This window comes from Hermetia illucens, chromosome 2 (genome assembly GCF_905115235.1).
Source record: "Hermetia illucens chromosome 2, iHerIll2.2.curated.20191125, whole genome shotgun sequence".
In the NCBI taxonomy this organism is placed as follows: Eukaryota; Metazoa; Arthropoda; class Insecta; order Diptera; family Stratiomyidae; genus Hermetia; species Hermetia illucens.
In genome coordinates this window covers 150,830,354-150,850,413 of record NC_051850.1, presented here as the reverse complement: position 1 = coordinate 150,850,413, position 20,060 = coordinate 150,830,354, and the positions used below count along the sequence as shown (strand labels likewise).

General features: G+C 43.0%; 1 protein-coding gene across 1 annotated transcript in view; it reads right to left on the bottom strand.

Annotated features, from left to right (window-relative positions):
- Window positions 1-20,060, bottom strand: part of LOC119649443 (clavesin-1) — a 39,786-nt gene that overhangs the window by 7,498 nt on the left and 12,228 nt on the right. The gene's annotated exons all lie outside the window — the stretch shown is intronic.

The window sequence follows — 20,060 nt, the reverse complement described above, 5'->3', positions numbered from 1 at the left end:
GAAATGTCTTTCATTCCATAAGATGGAAAACCACACCAAGCACACCACAAAATTCATTCCACGTGCCGGGCTATCTCTTGCGGACATTGAGGAATTATCAGAGAAGCTGCTTCTTAGTCTATGAAAGGATGAAGGCCAGGTCGAGATTATCACAGGGATCAATCTCTCGAATTCTGGAACGCTTCCTACTCGACATTTCAGAAGAGTCGTGCCCGGTCGATCTGCAGATGATGCTGTGACATTTGTGACCGGACGCACTGTTCATCAAGCCTAAAGCAGATTTGACATATTGATGCTTCGGGTAAACGGACAGATGAGTGCTGATAGTCTCGGAAAAAGGCGAATTAGTCCTCCTGACTATGAGTAAAAGAAAATCCCGTCCCTGGTTGGCGATCGGCGAGTTGACTGTAGAGTAAAAACCAATTTGAAGACTAGCTATTTTGAGCAAATCAAACCAGGAGCCTACAAAGCTGATAGACTGATGCTCTTGAAAAAAATATATATCATAAGTGCCTTGCGCAAGTATAGAGAGGGGACTTTGCGGGTGACCGCTGCCTAATGTTCTCTTTCAGAACTGACTCTGATAGTGATGGTTAAAGAGACCCCCGTTATTCTTCTCGTTAGGGAACGTAAAGTTATCTACAAGCGCAAGGGAGAAGACACAAGGCCGCTAGTTGCTCGAGGTTTATCAGAGACTTAAGTGGTTGAGTCGATTGATTATTGATTTTTCCTTTAACTGCTTCTAATCGGACATTAAGGTTTTCAGTTTTAACTGCACAAAATTGGGAAGGCCAGATCCCCTGACTGTGTATTCTGCAATCTGGTGGTGGATGACACAAATCACCTTGTGGAAGGTGGAATGCGATTTGTCAACAACTTGATATAGACACATGGGCACTATCCCAGATGAAGCTGCGTTGCGTATTACCTTTGGGTTCTTCTTCTCGCGAGATAGAGCGCTCCGTTGGTGGAGAGACCAGATGACAGAGGGTTGCATGGACTAGCAATTCCCTTCAGCTCTCCTCTCCCTTTGATGAAAGGAATTAATAATAATAATCGTTGGCGCAACAATCCATGTTGGATCAGGGCCTTGAAGTGTGTTAGAGCACTTCATTCAAGACCGCAACGGTACACTAGGAGGCAATGTGGTCAGCATTGCGCTCGCCCGAGATTATTACCCTGATTTGACTCAGGTACTCATTCACAGCTGAGTCGACTGGTATCCGACGTCAAATCACGATACAAATTCCACTGCCACCAGTGAGATTTGAACCGCGACCTTCCGTACGACAGCCTTGTGCTCTAACCACTCAGCTATCCGGACACATGATGAAAGGAATTCCCTGTCTTAAAGCCGGGGAACGGGAGGCCTAGCTCGAAATAATATGTTAAACCGTTTCTGGCTACTTATTTGATAAAGTCCAACACCTTGTTTGAAAACGCATTCATCAAGCCTATCCCGCCAAAAAAAACAAGTCAAAAAACACAAACTACTCACTTTATTGTTTTAGATTTCAGTAAATTTGCACAATTTTGAGCTACTATAACTTTGTCAGCAATAGTAGAATATTCACAAAACTTCGCAATATCAAGCGTTATGTCATAGTTTATACTACTACAAAGCTTTTTTCTAGGATGGACCCAAAAGTTGTAGAGCGGTGGGGATTTCCAGCTCAATTTTCCAAAATTATACTCGTGCTATTATTACCTTTATTGTAGCAGATGTCAGTAAACGAGGTATTTTGGCCTAGACTAGAATGTAGAGGCAGCTCCTTCATTTTTTCAGATTTTTTGGTTATTTAATTTCTGAAAATGAGCATGTACAATAATCATTTTCTAACCGATCTTCTCCACATACTTGAGGAGGGCGATCAAACCCGAGTCTGCGAGAGACTTATCTGAAGTGGGTGTTGATACAAAGCCTCACCGGAGGTTATCTAGTACCGTGGGAACCGAGAAACCCTATGATACCATTTGTTCCAGGAGAATTCCTGATTCATTGCGTTTGACTTCCTGCCGCCCTACTACTTAGTTCCGGCAGAGGTGTCAGGTAGGCCTAGCACCTAGTGATATGAATGCCGAGGCTGAACTAATCAGAAACTTGTACTGCTGTGCCGGTTCTGGCGGGTATCTGAATGTGGTCTCTACATCAATCCGTGTCCGAAAAGGATCATGCAATAATGCCTACATAGCAGGTACTCACGTTAAACCCCCAGGACCTACCGCACTCTCTCGTTTATAATTATTGTCGAAAATGCGAAAAATACTAGTTGAAACCTTTTATTTAAGGCCGTATATGCTTATATTTGGTCAAAAAATGTACACACTTTTCTCATCCATACATGGACGTTCACAGCACCAAATTTCGTGTCAATGGGTATTACCGTTTCTTGGGAAAATGCTTGTGGCAGGCAGGCGAACAGACAAATCGACGGACAAATAAATAGACGGAAGCCTGCGGAGTTATCGGATCTCTCATTAGCCGCATACCTTCGTGCGGATAAGGGGGCTAATGCATTTATAAACCAATATGGACAAAGGGAGAAAGAGCAAACTTATGGCTCAAAACCCCAGTACTGGCAACTTTTAGTAGTGAGTAAGCAGGCTCCCGGGCATCGACATCCCTCGAATGCTACGTCGCTCCCAAGAACAACCATTACAAAAGCGTACAAAGTTGAGAACGGTGAGCGCCATAAGCCGGATAGGCACCAACTGCATCCAAGCGTAAAATTCTTAGGATACTTCTCAGGATCGAAAGCCGTATCCGTCCGGGGAAAGCGCAACGATCCAAAGCAGAAAGAGACCTGAGCCAAAAAAGAGTTTCCTAAATATCCCGGAAAGTCCAGAAAATGAGATCACTCTGGAAAGGCTATTGAACTGAACCCTAACCTAGAAGAGCCGCCCTTCATTTTGTTTTGAAGCAAAATTGGTGAACTGTCGGAATTTATCGAAGACAAGTAAACATGCACGGAGCAATCAAGCACATCAAGGTGAAAGTCATCAGGTTTCTGTACAATAAATCATGGTTCAATACGAAACAATCCAATAAAACCCCTAGAACTACTCCTTTAGCAGTAACGCAGTCGCCGGAGGTGACATCCAACCGTATACCCGCAGAGGGGTGTAGAAACAAGATGGTTCGCAAAACACCTTGGGAACCAGCAATTCATCTTAAGGATAAGCATTAAAACCTGGGTAGGTGGTAAAACATTCAACAAAAACACTAACGCCGCCAAGGGAGCTGGTGTCCAATCAAAAAGGACGGTTGTTACACTAACGTTGAACCAAAGAAAGCTACAACGAAGACGGAGAAAATAAGGGTCCGCCCGAAGTGGTAATCATTTCCAGCACTGGTAGTATTATTTCTTTCACAGTCGTACTAAGAAAGTTGAAAGCTGATCCTGATCTCAAAGACTTGGGGGGAATGTCAACAAGATATGAGGAACTAAAAGAGGATCGAAGGATAGAAAGCTTCGGAGGTCAAGCTAAAAATCTACTTAGTGATAGTGCTGCTATACACTGCAAAATAAAGGTCTCTACTGTCTTAAGAGAGCACCCCAACCTGCAGTGCTTACAGGAGGCCTCCATTGTAAATCGCAGAAAGGCGTATGGATGCACACAGACAACGACCATCCGACTGCCAGCAGGCATGGTGCACAAGCTGCGGGATGTCGGGACAATCGGTGTAAGATGTGTAGTTTGCCGGCTTAGAACAATCTCTTTGAAGATGAAGAGTCTCTTGTATGATCATCTAGCGAAAGCATGTACAAGTGTGGGTGAAAATGATTACATTGCTCGGAAATGCGACATGCTGGACAATGGAAAGGAACAGCAGGCATACTGGTAGAGCGGTCAAAGCCCTGGCTTCAAAAAGGCGCGAACTATGGTTTGAAACTAAGGGGTTCATTCATTATTTCTATAATTGTCAGATTTTTTATTATCTTTACCAAAAGTGTCCGGATAGCTCAGTGGTTAGAGCACTAGGCTGTCATACGGAAGGTCGCGGTTCAAATCTCACTGGTGGCAGTGGAATTTGCATCGTGATTTGACGTCGGATACCAGTCGACTCAGCTGTGAATGAGTACCTAAGTCAAATCAGGATAATAATCTCGGGCGAGCGCAATGCTGACCACATTGCCTCCTAGTGTACCGTTACGGTCTTGAATGAAGTGCTCTAACACACTTCAAGGCCCTGATCCAATATGGATTGTTGCGCCAACGATTATTATTATTATTATTATTTACAAAAAGCCGATTAGACCCGGACTACCCCTATATTTGACGGAGGACATCACACAATGATTAGATATCGATTTTATTTAGTCTGGATGACTGAGTGGTTAAAACGCTAGACTGTCGTAGCGGAAAGTCGCAGATCAACTAGGCAGGATGCTGCTCTCATTGCAGTGCTCTGAATAAATAAACCCAAGGGCTGCAAATTGAATAATGTATTCAGATCTACGCCGGATGTGGTGTTCATGGCACCGGTGAAACCCAGGCATACAGTTCTTAGCAGTTTACAGTTTACAGAGAAAACTCTTTTGTTTCACCTTAACCCAACCCATTACAGATGCATAAGCAATCATCTGCAACATATATCCACATTACTACCTGAGGCCTAAGCCTCATGTCGAGGCAAAGGTCCGCCTGCACAGCCCATAAGCTATGAGAGCTCGTTTCATCTTTACCTCTACATGTTTGTTCCAAAAAAGCTTCTTATCTAGAGTAACTCCCAGGTATTTCACTTCTTCGGAGAGTTGAAGGGTTGTATCCCTCATTTCTGGCAGGCAAATACCATTCAGTTTCCTCCTTTTTGTAAATAATACCATTGTGGTTTTATTTGGATTTACTGAAAGTCCATGCCTGAGACACCAACTGTCAATCAAATCAACGGCGCGTTGTGTATTTCTACACACCATTCCGAGATCTCGACCAGCAGCTAGCACAGCCACGTCATCCGCATAAGCTTGAACGTGTATTGGCAGATTTTGCAGTTCGTATAGTAGTGAGTTGTTCAGCATACTCCAAAGAAGTGGCGATAGCACACCTCCTTGAGGGTAGCCTTTCGTCGCTTCCGTTGTTAATTAGCTATCAACACCCACTTCAGCACACAACAATCTCGTCCGATTTCTCTGAATATCGCCACACTTGGTGGTGTAGCAACGTCCATGTCCTCATTCCCAAGAAACTTCGCCTTGTTTCGCAGTGCCTTCCATTTTCGTCGGCTAGAAGCCCTCCCGGGTTCACGGAGTCCGAGCTGCATGGATCTATCTTCACATACCGGCATTAGACCAGTTGCGTCCACATTACCAGCGTCCCTTTCTTCCGTTTTTCCAGGTACAGGCGGAGGAGAATGTTCTGACAGGCAAGCCTGTAGTCTCTTCTCCTTTGAGGCTGAAGTTTCCTTTTGCCGAGCCTTCCTTTCCCGTATTTTAGAAGAGTTTGGTAACAGTGTCACTAACCTACCGACCGTAGTCAGATTTCCAGTTGCTCTCATTAAGAGAGTTGCTGTACTATCGTTTTTGGCTGACCGCGTCATAGACACCGGTTGTAGGTTTTCCACTGAAGTGGAAAGCGTGTCTTCCACAGATTTCTCCGAAGGGGAACATGAATTAGGTGACGCCTCCAAAATCCGCGCCTCGGCCACGACCTGATTTCTCAGAGTTGCGGGTGGATTCGAAGTCTGTGACTTCTTACCACTTGAGAGTTACAATCCTTTGTTTCCATCTTCATGTGTGTTTGGACACTCCTAGTGTAGTAGTAAACTACCATAAGCACTCCCACAACGACAAGGTGGTGTCCAAGGGGGAGCGATGAAGGTTTTATGCAGATTGAAATCTACACAGAATAACAAGCTAAACATTAATTGAAGCAGCGGCCTAACACCAGAGCCTATATGATGGTTTAAAACAGGACAAGGAAATCTGCATCAACACCATCTCACTTTAAACTGGAAGATAGCGAAACTCCACGTCAAGCTGGAAGAAATCTCTTCCGTGATTTCGGGATAAACCGAGCCGCAAGCCATCTTTCGAAATATCTGCTTGTATGGAGATATCCTGATTCCTGTACTACCAAATCAAAGTTTAAATTGGGTACCAATTGAGTCCTGTGCGCCATTGGATACCTATCCTTTCGGGCACATGCCGCTATTTGCTAGTTGAAAGTGCACTAAACTTACTGGTAGTTATATGTTCAAACTATATATGTCCCTTCTATGTCTGTAGATCTTTCAAATTATATACACGATGTTGTATTGCAGATCATCTGAATAACTTAAATAATTTGAAATTATTTTAGGCGGAAAAATGGTTAACGATGGAGACTGCCAAATATATAGCAAAAGGGCTAATCTTTAATTTTTAGACCGGCAATATGTACTTGGAATCTTACAACCAAGAGGAAGGAGTTTTCCGGAGACTTTCAAGCAGGGACTGCAAAAAATTGCACCTTTCAAAACCGAGCTCTCGTTAATTTCAAAAATCGTATCGAAATTATCCATCCAGACAGCTAATGACCTGCTTTCATTTCCATAGCAAGAAAGTTTCGAAATTCGTTGGTTACTAGCCCACAAATTGCTGCACTCCAAGGCAAATGAAGCGTGCGAGTTATGACATACCAAAAAATAGTATGCAATCGTATATCCGACTACATTCATACCCAAAAGCCATTCCCCCCAAGTATGTTACGCAAGAGAACTACAAAACCCTTGATACCGAAAGCGCCCAGTTTCCGGCCTCCAGCTAGTTTTTTTCGATAAAAGATAAAATAGACACCAAACGCATACGAACGCCTTCTCCCAAACCCCATCCAATGACATGCCCTTGTACATCATCTACACAATTGAACAATTAAAATATTTAGATGGCATGACTGCACATGAAAATTGTCCAAGCTAATGTACCAATTTCTCCCCAAATTATTAGTACATATTTTGCTTTGTTTTATTTTCGTAATTTTCTGTTTTTTGTTCATCCATTTGATGCAAGGCAGCGAATATATTTATTCACTTCACGTACCGGATTTATGGCTAATCGTCTGAACATATCTAAATGCTTCTTCCCGTGGTGTTACCGCATATTTACATATATCGACTAACCCAAATGAATAATGCGACGATAAAAACACGATTAGGTGATTACATTCACGTGCTGGGATATGAATTCAGATAGTGCGAGTACTTCCAGCGGATTCGCTGATTTCGACATACTACATATCGGAAGATCAATCAGTAAAATTGAAGATTGGAAAAAAAAGATAGATGTGGGTATGCTTGTGCTCATACGGTCAACTTAACATAATTTCGACGTTATGAAAAGACTTTCGCATTTCTTTTTGCGAAGTTACATAACAACGTCGGAGATGGTGGTATACCATGTCTGGCTTGAATGATCTTCGACAACGACTTTGAAGATTAGATAATAATCTGAGTCAGCAAATGTGGATTAGTAAAAATGTACCTACTCTTTCAGGTGAAGACATTTAAGGAGGTCATTCAATATGAGTGGAGGACCAGCCACAAGCGTTTACATAAAAGCTTCAGACTAATGCGATTTTATAAGTGCGAGATGCTGTTATTATACATTAGATTTGTTGTTGAATTAGGTTAAAGTTAAGCTGAAACAGATAAAGATACATTTCTTGTTTTTTGCTTTCATCCTCTGGAGACCCACATTATTTCATCGCATGGGATGTCAACAATTTTAAAGTAAAAGGAGTTTCGCAATGATGACCAAAAAACTTATTCCCGAAATGCGGTATTTGCTGGATCAACAATGACTTACCCAAAAATAGGAAACTTTTTCAGTCATTTTCACTAGTAATCGACAGCTGCCTGCATCTTATTTTTACTCTCTAACCAGCTTCTTTTAGAATTGTTCACGTCCCGATAAAATCTAGTCACAGACCCATAATGTTATCTTTTTCGTAATTTGTGACCTTCTCACTACCGATTTGGACTTCTGTTTGACATGACGTTTTAAGGCTCACCCCATTAGAAATTCCTTACGCATTGAGTATGCATATGAATTCCGTTTAAAGTGATTTTGAAAAGTAGAAACATCAACAGCCTCGCCCATATTCCAAAGTAGCTATGCAGCCATTGACATAACGGTTGTAGACCCCAGAAATTTTGGCGGAACTAAAGTAAAGCGCAGGTCAACTACAACGGACAATCTTTACGAATTTTCACACTTCGATACAATTCTGCACTCATGGTCTTCCGATCTTTTGTAAGAAACTAGGCCTATTTCAACTTCACACACTATGTCCTAACCGACGTCGATGGATTTTGTAACGGTAAAGCGACACTCTGACCAATCTACATAGATATATGCCACTTTTTACTGCTTCATTCAAAGTAAATCTTCCTTAACTCCGCCATGCTATTAGGGGGGGAGGAGGGTTTGAGGCAACGTACTCTGTACTATCTTCAGTAGTTATTCCACTATGCTAAATCCTATGTGATCTTTCTTGAGGACAGGTCCCGCGACAGGCCGAGAAAATGCATACAATGGCGTTACAAACATGATGATCGGATTGAATCACAAGCCTCGGAGAAATGCTAAGGCGTCCACCTCAGTCACCGCAGCAGGACGGGCCCCGGTCCTGTCGAGAAATGGGCAAGGGTTCTTGACGCATGGACGGCGTCAGGACGTAAGCAAGTTAGTCCGAACAAAACGAACAAAACAAGTACGTGTCTGTACGCTAAATGTTTTTACCCTAACTGGAACGAACGAAGAACTCGCAAGAGCCCTTCGGAAAAGGGGCATTGATATCTGCGCGCTGCAAGAAACCCGATGGTCTGGTGCCAAAAGCTACCACATTGAACGGGAACGCGGTAAAAATGGATATAAACTTATCTATTTTGATCTCTCAATATGAATTTGGCATTGCCATCTCAGATGATTTCCGGGATGCCATTAAAAAAGTCGAACAATTTGATGATCGACTGATGAAGCTCACCATTATATCAGCTGATCGCACTAGTCACTTCTTCACCTCATCTTTCTACATTTTATAGTGGGAACATAAAATTTTACCACTGTCACTCATTGCAAAGCCGTTCCCTATGAGACCATCGCACCTTAACATCGGCCATTGATTACCGTCCTGCGAATTAATCCACCGATAAAACAGCGTGAGGAACGCACTGACCCGCCGCGCATTAAATGGTGGCCATTTGGTGAGGAGAAAGAAGAAACGATCTCACTCACACGATTAGGAAAGACACGATCCACAAAGCGGCCTCTGCAACCCTCGGAGTCACCAACCCGGGCAAGCGGTACATCAACCGAGATACTTGGCTTTGGAATGATGATGTTGAAATGAAGGTCGGTGAAAAGAAACGCCTCTACCACAAATTTCTCGACGATAAAACACCGGCTAATTGGCAAATTTATAAGAATGCCAACCGAGAAGCTGTCATCCGAGCAAACCATTACAAAAATCTTTACGATAAAATCGACACTCTGGATGGCAAGAGAGATCTATATCGACTTGCTAAAAGCCGTAACGAACGTACACAGGATATCGAACACTTCTGTTTCGTTAATGACAAGAACGGTACTTTGCTTACCAACTGTCGAGCCGCAACGGATAAATGGCGAGGATACTTCAAACAGATTTCAACTGAAGAATTTGTTCATCCCCCACTTCCACAATCATTGCCGACATTTGGACCAATTGCATCTCTCAGCGCAACTGAATCGAAGAGGCAATAAAACGAATGAAATCGAGGAAAGCGACAGGGCCTGACGACATCGCATCTGAGCTCTGGAAAGCGAAGAGCTGGGACCCAACACGGTGGCTCAGTGAATTCTTTAATCGGGTTAATCAGGAAGGAAGAACACCATCTGACTGGCAAGAAAGTACCACTGTTCCAATATAGAAAAAGAAAGGTAGTCCAGCAGAATGTTCAAATTACTGTCCGGTCCGGTTACTTTCCCATACCATGAAGATTTTTGAACGCATTGTTGACAACCGTATTCGCGAAATCATTGAAATAACCGTGAATCAAGCCGGATTTGTCAAAAACTGCGGAACTACTGACCCAATACACACTGCGCGGTTACCTATAGAGAAACACCGTGAGAAACATCGTCCTCTTCACATTGCATTTCTAGATCTAGAGAAAGCGTTTGACCGTGTGAGACATGAACTTATCTAGTATTCTTTACGACAACACTTAGTACCAGAAGAACTCGTGCCCTGGGTTCAATTGCTCTACCACGATCCAAAAAGTAAAGTTCGAAGTATGGCGGGTATATCAAAACCGCTTCGTATCTCTGTTGGTGTTCATCAAGGAAGCGCCCTCTCACCACTCCTCTTTGTTCTTGTTATGGACACCGTCACACGGGATATCCAACGTCCAGCGCCCTATACACTGCTTTATGCAGATGATGTTTTCCTAGCATCTGATAACAAAAATGATCTCGAGCAACTTGTTCAAAAATGGAATGATCGCCTCATGTAACATGGTCTCAAATTGAATCTAAACAAAACTGAATTTTTGACGACCGATCCCCACTGTCAGCGGCAGTGATCTGCCCAGAAATGAGCGATTTAAATACCTCAACGCTATCAGCCAATGGAGAACTGCATTATGAAATTGCTTCACGCATTAACGCAACTTGGATGAAGTGGCGTTCCACAACTGGTGTTCTTTGTGATCGACGTCTCAACGAACGTCTCAAGTCGAAAATTTACCACAATGTTGTCCGTCCTGTCGCTCTCTATGGTTCTGAGTATTGGCCAACTATAAAAGACAATGGACGACGCCTTGCGGTAATGGATCTTCGTCTCCACGTTGGACTAGTGGCGTGACACGTTTTAATCACATCCGAAATGAGGATATCCGCGATCGTTACGAGGTCGCACCGATCGTGGAAAAGTTCGATGGTATGGTCACGTAATTCGTGCTAACGAGAATTCACTTGCCAAGATTGGTCTGAACATCGAAGTCGATGGTAAGCGACCAAAAGGCAGGCCTACACAACGGTGGCTTGATACGCTGAATGGGGATTTAAAAGCCTCGAGATTACACCCATATCAGGCATTCGATAGAGCCAAATGGTGAAACCGATCTCGACGAGCCGACAGCGGTTGTGAACGGGACAAAGGCTGAAGAAAAAAAAGAAGAAGGTTAGCCATAAATCCGTAAATATGGGCGCCAGGCATGCGCTTTGAATACATATATTCCCTACCTATTCCTATTTTTTGTCCTTTTAGGCGGTAGGGTTTGGCATCACAATAAGTGCCTCATATCAACTCCCTGTTTCTCTCCATATAAGGCATAGGAGGTACTTAAAGATTCTTGGCAGGGTTTCAAACCAGCATCCCTTTCTTGTATGGACTACTTGACCTAGCAAAATTACGCTGCCTAGTGGCAATTGGAACTACTGACTGACATAGCAAACGGTATGACTATCACTAACTCATTTTCATCATCATCAACGGCGCAACAACCGGTATCCGGTCTAGGCCTGCCTTAATAAGGAACTCCAGACTCATTTTAGACAATAATAAATGAAGAACTTTGTTGGCCTATGCCCGTGGACATGATCATGAGATTTCATTGACAGTGGATAAGTCACATTTTGAAACGGCACCAACTCCACTCCGGGCTATGCCATGCAATGGTTGACAAGTGGATTGCCCTAGAAGTATGTAGTGCAAAGCTTCTTAGAAAATAGTGGAAGAATTAAAACGCGTTGCTAAGAAACGGCAGGCATGGCGCACAGGTTTGATTAATGGCCTGTGCTGCACATAGGACTTACAAGGGTTGATTTCTCGGCCAATACAGGTAGTAATCTGCGCTGATAAATGTTATTCGGCGAAAGTTTAGAAAACGTCTTAGAAGATTTGAGGCTATAGGGTTAGTGAACATAAAGTCCATTTCAAGACATCCGCAGTCTTCGTATACATTGTTAACGAATTTGAACGAAACCCGTTTCTCTGAATTGAGTCTTCTACTGCGATAAGCCCCTATATCACAAAAGGCCGAGTTACAAAACGTACTTCCAGTAACAAAGTAACTTTAGTCCAGCTTTAGTTTCTAGTTTGGCCAGCCTTTTGAAAATTTTGTGCTGATTTTGAGCTACACTCAGATCACAAAAGAAAGTTCCTTAAGTTCGGCTTCGGTTACGCGTCTTTCAGCCCGGTGTCGGTATCCAAAGGCCGAATACTGTCAGATTGGCCTTGATATTGACTTGTATGAATACTTCATCCTTGATGTAAATGAGGGCTGACTTTTCCTATTTTTGATATTTTCACGGAGAAGGGAATAGAAAGGAGTTTGGCGCCTTGCATTGGGATTTACCGAAAGCTGCTGCAATTCACACCTTTCCTGTGTACATTATTATTATTATTCTGTTAAGGGAAAGTCCTATCGCGTCCTTGAAGAACTATTGTGCCCCTTTTACTGGTTATAGTGTAGCTATTAATCATAGTATCTCAAGCAGGCCTATAACCGTTAGGAACTTTAGTATGTTCCCTGCTTCCTGATCTTTCAGCTTTGCATTTGGTATTAAGTGTTCTCCCAGATGCCTCGACCTACTTTGCACAAGTGCCGGACACTATCCCAGGATGCGTATAGAGGTTTCGTCCTCCTCCTCACAAAACCTGCAGGCAGTGCTCGTAGATACCCTTGCTTCCCTAGGTGATAGTTCAGCCGACAATGACCAGTGAGAATTCCCAGTATGATTCGGAGGTTCTTTTTGGTGAGGTTTAAGCAATCCTTTGTGCGTATGGGTTCGTATCCCTCAATAAGCACCCTGGACTGCTCTATCCCCGGTAGGCCCGCCCAGTATAATTCCCTCAACCGTTCCTCTTCATTTCTTAGATTCATAGCCATGAAACCGTTTCCGATTCCACAGAAGGGTTCTGGCCCGTGTAAAGGCGTCCCTGCTCCCTACTTGGCTAGTTCGTCCGCTGCCTCGTTGCCTTCCAACCCAGCATGGCCTGGAACCCAAAGTATCCAGTTGGACGAGCCGAATGTATTCAGTCTCTCAAGACATTCCCATACCAGTTTAGAGTTCACCTGGTTGGACCTAAGTGCCTGTATACATTAGTAGCATTAGCGTTTTGCAGTTTTATTGGTTTGGTATTGGTTCCAGTGATTTTCGATTTATTAATAAACACGCATGCAACCAGAAGTTAATTAATAACTCAGCACCGTCGCTTGTCTCGGTGTGGCTTTGTTCAAGGAAGTAGAACTTACCGAAATTAGCTTTCATTTTCCAAATGACAACAGAAGGCAATTCGATTAATAAAATGGATTCCATATACATATATCCAACCGATATGGTTCGAAACTGAAGATGCTGGTATTGCCGGATGGCTAGCTGTACCTCAAATTGCTTTCTGAAATTTTCCCCAAGGGATAAGGAAGCTCTTTGAGGGAACAATTCTAGTCCGAAGCACGGTTGTATATAGCTTAAACCTGCACTCGTCAGCTGTATATCAAACTGCTTTCTGCTATTGGTAAAAATAAAGGAGAAACACAGTCAGCAACTACCTAACACTAACGTCCCTTTATATCCCGGAAGCTTACTACGTTGCAACATTAAATTGAACCCTTAAAGAAATTAAGGCTTTCTCGAATTCATCTTAATTAAATGTTAATTGTCTGTAGGGCAAGTCCAAATGAGGAAATAGGAAAAATATAAATAAAACACTGGATCATTAACTTAATTGTTAGTTACCTTTTTCCAATGTTAGGCCCTTATAACTTTATATTTATTGTATTTATGGCCAGGTGCAAACTTTTTTAATTTGCATCTCATTGCATATAGTTTAATTTTAATTCCCATAAACCTTAATTTAAATAAGTCTCATCACATAATCTAACAATACACATGTTAATAATGAATTTTTAAATTAGATATTTATATAAAACATAATTTAAATAGAATACAGAATATGCCCTGTGAGCTGTTTACATTACTAGATTCTTTTCTAAACCTCCCATTTTAAAACCATTTTTTAATTTAATTAGAGAAAAAAACAATTGTTCTCACCAAAGCAGCATTTTCAGTTCAAGTAATGCAATTAATCGAATTAGACTTTTTAATTTTGCTTTTCCCAATTCGGATAATGTGATGTTGCTTAGTTTTAATTGTAGATCGCACAATCTACAATCAAATAATTCAATTAAGAATTCAATAAATAATTGCGTATTGCCTCAAAATGAAACGCAGAAAATTCATGTTCAACGAGTCTAATTAACAATTACTGATTGAACAATGTAGATAATTCCAGCATTCTTCAAATAATGAATTCAACGTTCACGCACCCTGAAAGTTGCTTCCTTAGGTAAAGGGTAATGATACGCCACTCATTTACAATGTTAATTAATGACTTTCTTTGTTCATTTTACCGAAAACTTCAGCAATACTGATTGATTAAGAACGATACTGCAAACCCACTTCCCTCATTAAAATGGAATACCCTAAAATAGCGATTACATGGCGATATGCATGCTCCAGAATGTGCAAATTCAATTATAATTAGACTCCCTAAAAAATGTTTAACCAAACGTAAGTGAAATTGAGTTTTTACCCCCTAAAAAATTCAAACACGGAAGGCGTTGGACCTATTTAGCAGGAGCTCCGAGCAAAATAATGTTTACTTTCGTTTCTAAAGCTCTTGCTTGGATTTTTTCTTGCATCTTGGCATACCCAATAAAAGAAGCTGACTTTCTCCCGAAGGCCAAAAGTCTACGTCTAATCCAAAATTTTCGGGTTTACCAATCTATCTTTTATTGAAGACTGCTCCGTTGCAAAAAATCTCTACTTAAAGTAAACAACAGCACGATAAGTTTGGATCTAAATTGATACAATGGGGCTCCTCTTCGGACACCACCTTGTCTTGGTGGGGGAGCTTGTGCTAGTTTACTACTACACCAAGAGTGTCCAAAAATACACGAAGATGGAAACAAAGGATTGTAACTCTCCAAATGGTAAGAAGTCACAGACTTTAAATCCACCCGCAACTCTGAGAAATCAGGTGGTGGCCGAGGCGCGGATTTTGGGGGCGTCACCTAATTCATGTTCCCCTTCGGAAAAATCTGTGGAAGACAGGCTTTCCACTTCAGTGGAAAACCTACAACCAGTGTCTATGACGCGGTCAGGCAAAGAGGATTATACAGCAACTCTCTTAATGAGAGCAACTGGAAATCTGACTACGGCTGGTAGGTTAGTGACACTGTTACCAAACTCTTCTAAAATACGGGAAAGGAAGGCTCAGCAGAAGGAAACTTCAGCCGCAAAGGAGAAGAGACTACAGGCTTGCCTGTCAGAACATTCTCCTCCGCCTGTACCTGGAAAAACGGAAGAAAGGGAAGCTGGTAATGTGGAAGCAACTGGTCTAACGCCGGTATGTACAGATAGATCCATGCAGCCCGGACTCCGTGAACCTGGAAGGGCTTCTAGCCGACGAAAATAGAAGGCACTGCGAAACAAGGCGAAGTTTCTTGCGAATGGGGACATGAACAGTGCTACACCACCAAGTGTGGCGATATCCAAAGAAATCGGACGCAAGAAAGCGGAACTTTCAGTGGAAGGCGAGGACAAGCTGGTGACCCCGTTGAGTTAGCGGCGGTTTTCATATTAGACTGGACTTATGTCTATAAACATAAGAGCTAGTCAAATCAACCTGCAGCATGCCAAAGCTTCTTCCTATCTACTGGCGGCAAAGCTGGCAAAGTTGCAGGACTGTCCTTATATATTTCTGGTTCCAGAGCCACGGGTACGTTTTAATAGAATCTGTGGTATTGGATCAGGCAGGGGGGGCCAGGATCTTCTTCGAAGAAAAATCTTCGAGACCGGGAGCCTGCGTTCTGATGTCAAAATTGTTAGAGGCAACCATAATGAGACAATTCTGTTCCTAGGACCTTGTTGATTCTTTGTGGCCTCCGCCGACACAAGAACTAAGGGATCTGGTAGTGTATGTAGAATCAAGAGGCCTTGAACTTTTAATAGGTTGTGATGCGGACGCTCTGCATATTTGTTTGGGCTGTAGCAAATGCAATCCCAGAGGAGAGAAGCTGTTTGATTTTATCACTTCAGCTGGTCTGATGACCGCCAACGTAGGGTGCGCCCCTACGTTCGTGGGACCAAGAAGAAGTGAAGTAATTGACTTAACAATCTGCACTTCAAAGTTGTTAGAGTTGATTAGAAACTGGCTGAAGTCTCACTCTCAGATCACCGTTACTTAGAATTTAGTCTAACTATTCAGGGGAACAGCTTGTAATACAAAGACGGAATCCTAGGAAAACGGATTGGACAAAGTTCGATGAACTTCTTGGCGACAAAGTTGAGCACCCTAGGCGACTAAGGACTCCTTTGGCGATAGAAGATCAATCGAAAACTCTGAATCGCACACTTTTAGAGTGCTTTGAAGAGGCTTGTCCTATTTCCCGAGGCCAAAGTGGTAAAACGGTTCAATGGTGGAACTGAGAACTGCAGAGACTAAGGAAATCAACCAAACGACTTCTAAATCGTGCTTGCAAATGTAATAAAGATGAAGACTGGCTAAACTTCTGGAACATCTACCCAGCGATGCTAAAGGAGGGTATGGAGCACTTAGAGCAACTTCTAAGAAATATTTTTCCAGGATGTCTTGCTCTGGGGTACGTGCCTTCCTCTTGGCAGAAAGTGAAGGTAGTCTTCATACCAAAACCTAGGAAAGACTACTCTAATTCAAAGAACTTCAGGCAAATCAGCCTAACATCATTTTTACTGAAATGTCTGAAGAGACTGGTTGAGCGTCACATTCGCGAGAAGGCGCTAAAGTCGCAACCCCTAAATGAAAACCAACATGCTTACCAACGTAGAAAGTCCTGTGAATCTGCTCTTCATTCTTTGGTTTCAAAGATAGAGGATGCAAGTCAGAAGGGTGAGTACGCGATATGGGTGTTCGTGGACATTGAAAGGGCTTTTGACTGTGCGCCATTCTAAAAGCTCTGTGATGCCGCCAGAGAGCATGGTGTTGACGAAACTCTAATAAAGTTGATCTACGCTATGCTAACGCATAGCGCTGAAGTGGGTGTCGATCGATAATTAACAACCGAAGCGACGTAAGGCTGCCCTCAAGGAGGTGTGCTATCGCCACTTCTATGGAGTATGCTGATCAACTCACTACTATGCGAACTGCAAAATCTGCCAATACACGTTTAAGCTTATGCGGATGACGTGGCTGTGCTAGCTGTTGGTCGAGATCTCGGAATGGTGTGTAGAAATACACAACGCGCCTTTGATTTGTTTGACAGTTGGTGTCTCAGCCATGGACTTTCAGTAAATCCAAATAAAACCACAATGGTATTATTTACAAAAAGGAGGAAACTGAATGGTCTTTGCCTTCCCGAGATGAGGGATACAACCCTTCAACTCTCCGAAGAAGTGAAATATCTGGGAGTTACTCTAGATAAGAAGCTTTTTTGGAACAAACATGTAGAGGTAAAGATGAAACGAGCTCTCACACCTTATGAACTGTGTAGACGGACCGTTGCCTCGACAGGGGGACTTAGGCCTCAGGTGGTAATGTATATGTTCCTATCATTAGGCCGAGATTCGGTTATGCATCCACAGTATGGTGCTGTTAAGGTGAAGCAAAAGAGTTTTCGCTGCAAACTAGCCACACTGCAAAGAACTGTGTGTGTGTCTGGGTATCACCGGTGCCATGAGCACCACATCCGGCGCAGATCTGAATGCATTACTCAATTTGCAGCCCTTGGATTTGTTTATTCAGGGCACTGCAATGAGAGCAACTCATACACTAATGCAATTAGATCTATGGGAAAGCAATGGACGTGGGGGGCACAAAGCATTGAAAGAGTCATTGGGAGAACTGAATCTAGTTTTGTAGAAGATATAATGTTATCTTGAAATGGGACGAACCAGAAGAATGCGTGTCTGGATATACTGACGTCTTCCACACCGATGGCTCAAAGGCAGAAAATGGTTCTGGAGGAGGAGTTTACCTCTCGAATAAAAACGAGAAGTGGGCTTTTCCTTTGGGACAATACACAACGGTCTTTCAGGCTGAAGTATATGCGATCCTAAAGGCTGCAACCTAGATGATCGACGAGCGGTCGACGGGCAGGCGCATCGCTATCTGTAGCGATAGTCAAGCTGCATTGAGGGCGTTGAGTAGTACTTTGATCACTTCAAAAATCGTTCGATTGAATTCTGTTTCTAGATTCAATACGGTGAATTTACTCTGGGTACCTGGTCATTGTAGTATAGAGGGAAATGAAATCTCGGATGCCTTAGCAAAAGAAGCTTCAACTTTCCCCATGCCCGGACCGGAACCAGCAATTGGGGTGTCGATAGCATTGGCTGATGCTGCTATCAAAAACTGGGAACATAATAACAGGTGGCGAGGCCTTAATCCTGCTAGACAGACCAAATTCTTCCTGTCAGAGTCAAATAAACATACTGCATAGTTTATCCTGTCGAAAAGCAGAAACACTTGAGAAAGGATTGTGGGCATTTTGACTGGCCATAATTCACTAGCTGGGCATATGTTCAGAATAGGAATTATCCAAGATGATACGTGTCAATTCTGTAATGAGGGTGCGGAATCCACGGAATGTTTTCTATATGGGTGCTCCGCTTACGGACGCATCAAACATCAGATTTTTGGTGCCGATGGGCGACAACTGCAGCGGATAGCTTCACATACACTAACGGAAATCCTGCGATACAGAAACGAATCCGAAATATTCCGTTGGACGGGGGAATGAAGTACAATGGTCCACTAAGGTCTGAATGCTCAGAGGCTTTGGCTCTCCCCCACCTCAAACACACACACACAACTTATCGAGATTTACCGGAGCTATATCTCTTTGGGAGACCAGCGCGTGGTTTTTATACCGAAAACAATCCACGGAGGACTTCCGACCAATCAGCCTCTGCTTTTTCTTAATGGCGCCTTTCTCTGAGTCGCAGCATGCCCACCTCAATGGCAAATCCAGAGGAACTGGTCTCCACAAGGTAATTGGCATGGTTGAGCGGTCACTACAGTACAAGCTTTACACTCTAACTGCCTTCCTGGATGTAAAGAGGGTATTTAACAACATTAGTACCAATGCCATCAAGCAAACCTTGATATCTTATGCATTGAATAATATCCATGTTAAGAACCAGGATAATACAGTCGGATCTGGGAGGTAGCCACTTGACCAGAACTGTGAGCAGGAGCGCGCACCTCTGGTTGATAGCGATGGATGAAATTTTATGGATATTGAAAAGGAGCGGGGTGAAGGCGGCTTTTACTGACAACTTAATGATATTGGTGTCCGGGATTTTTTCCTCCATTATGAGTGACATCATGGAAAGAGCATTGAATGAGGAATGCCTAAGGACAAAAAGATGCAGAGCCGACATAAATCCAATCAAAACAAACCTGATCCTATTTACCACCAAGACAAGGGTATCCGAATTCCACCTCCCGCGGCTAAATGAACAAAGATCGGTTCTTCATCCAAAGTAAAGTATCTGAGTTTAATCTGGCCCCCATGAGGAGGAGGGTTTAATCTGGCCTACATGAGGATAGACGATTCTGTAGCCTACATAACGACGAAATCTATGAGCGATACTATGACCGCCAAGTTGTGGATAAAATCTGACTCAATAGGTTACGGCGGGCGGGTCACTTAATCCGTATGGATGAGGGTTTTCCAGCCCGGAAAGTCTATAAGGGCAATATCTATGATAGGAAAAGAAGATTAGGTAGACCCTTCCTGAGATAGAGCGATGGTATAAGTCAAGACGCCAGACAGCTTTTAGGGATATCGAATTGGTAAACCTTGGCGCAAAACCGGGATGCCTGGAGTTCCTTATTAAGGCAGGCCTAGACCGGATACCGATTGTTGCGCGATTGATGATGATGAAGAAGACCTGTATGGTCCCCTATGCCTGCAAAAAACCTTTCCAAGTCATTGATGCCTCCTCCTCAGGATGGTGTATTACATCCCATCCTTACGTGCGGTACTATTTGGTACAGCGCAGAAACGCGTTGATTAGTCCCAGTGACACGCTCCGGGAGAAGAATGAGCG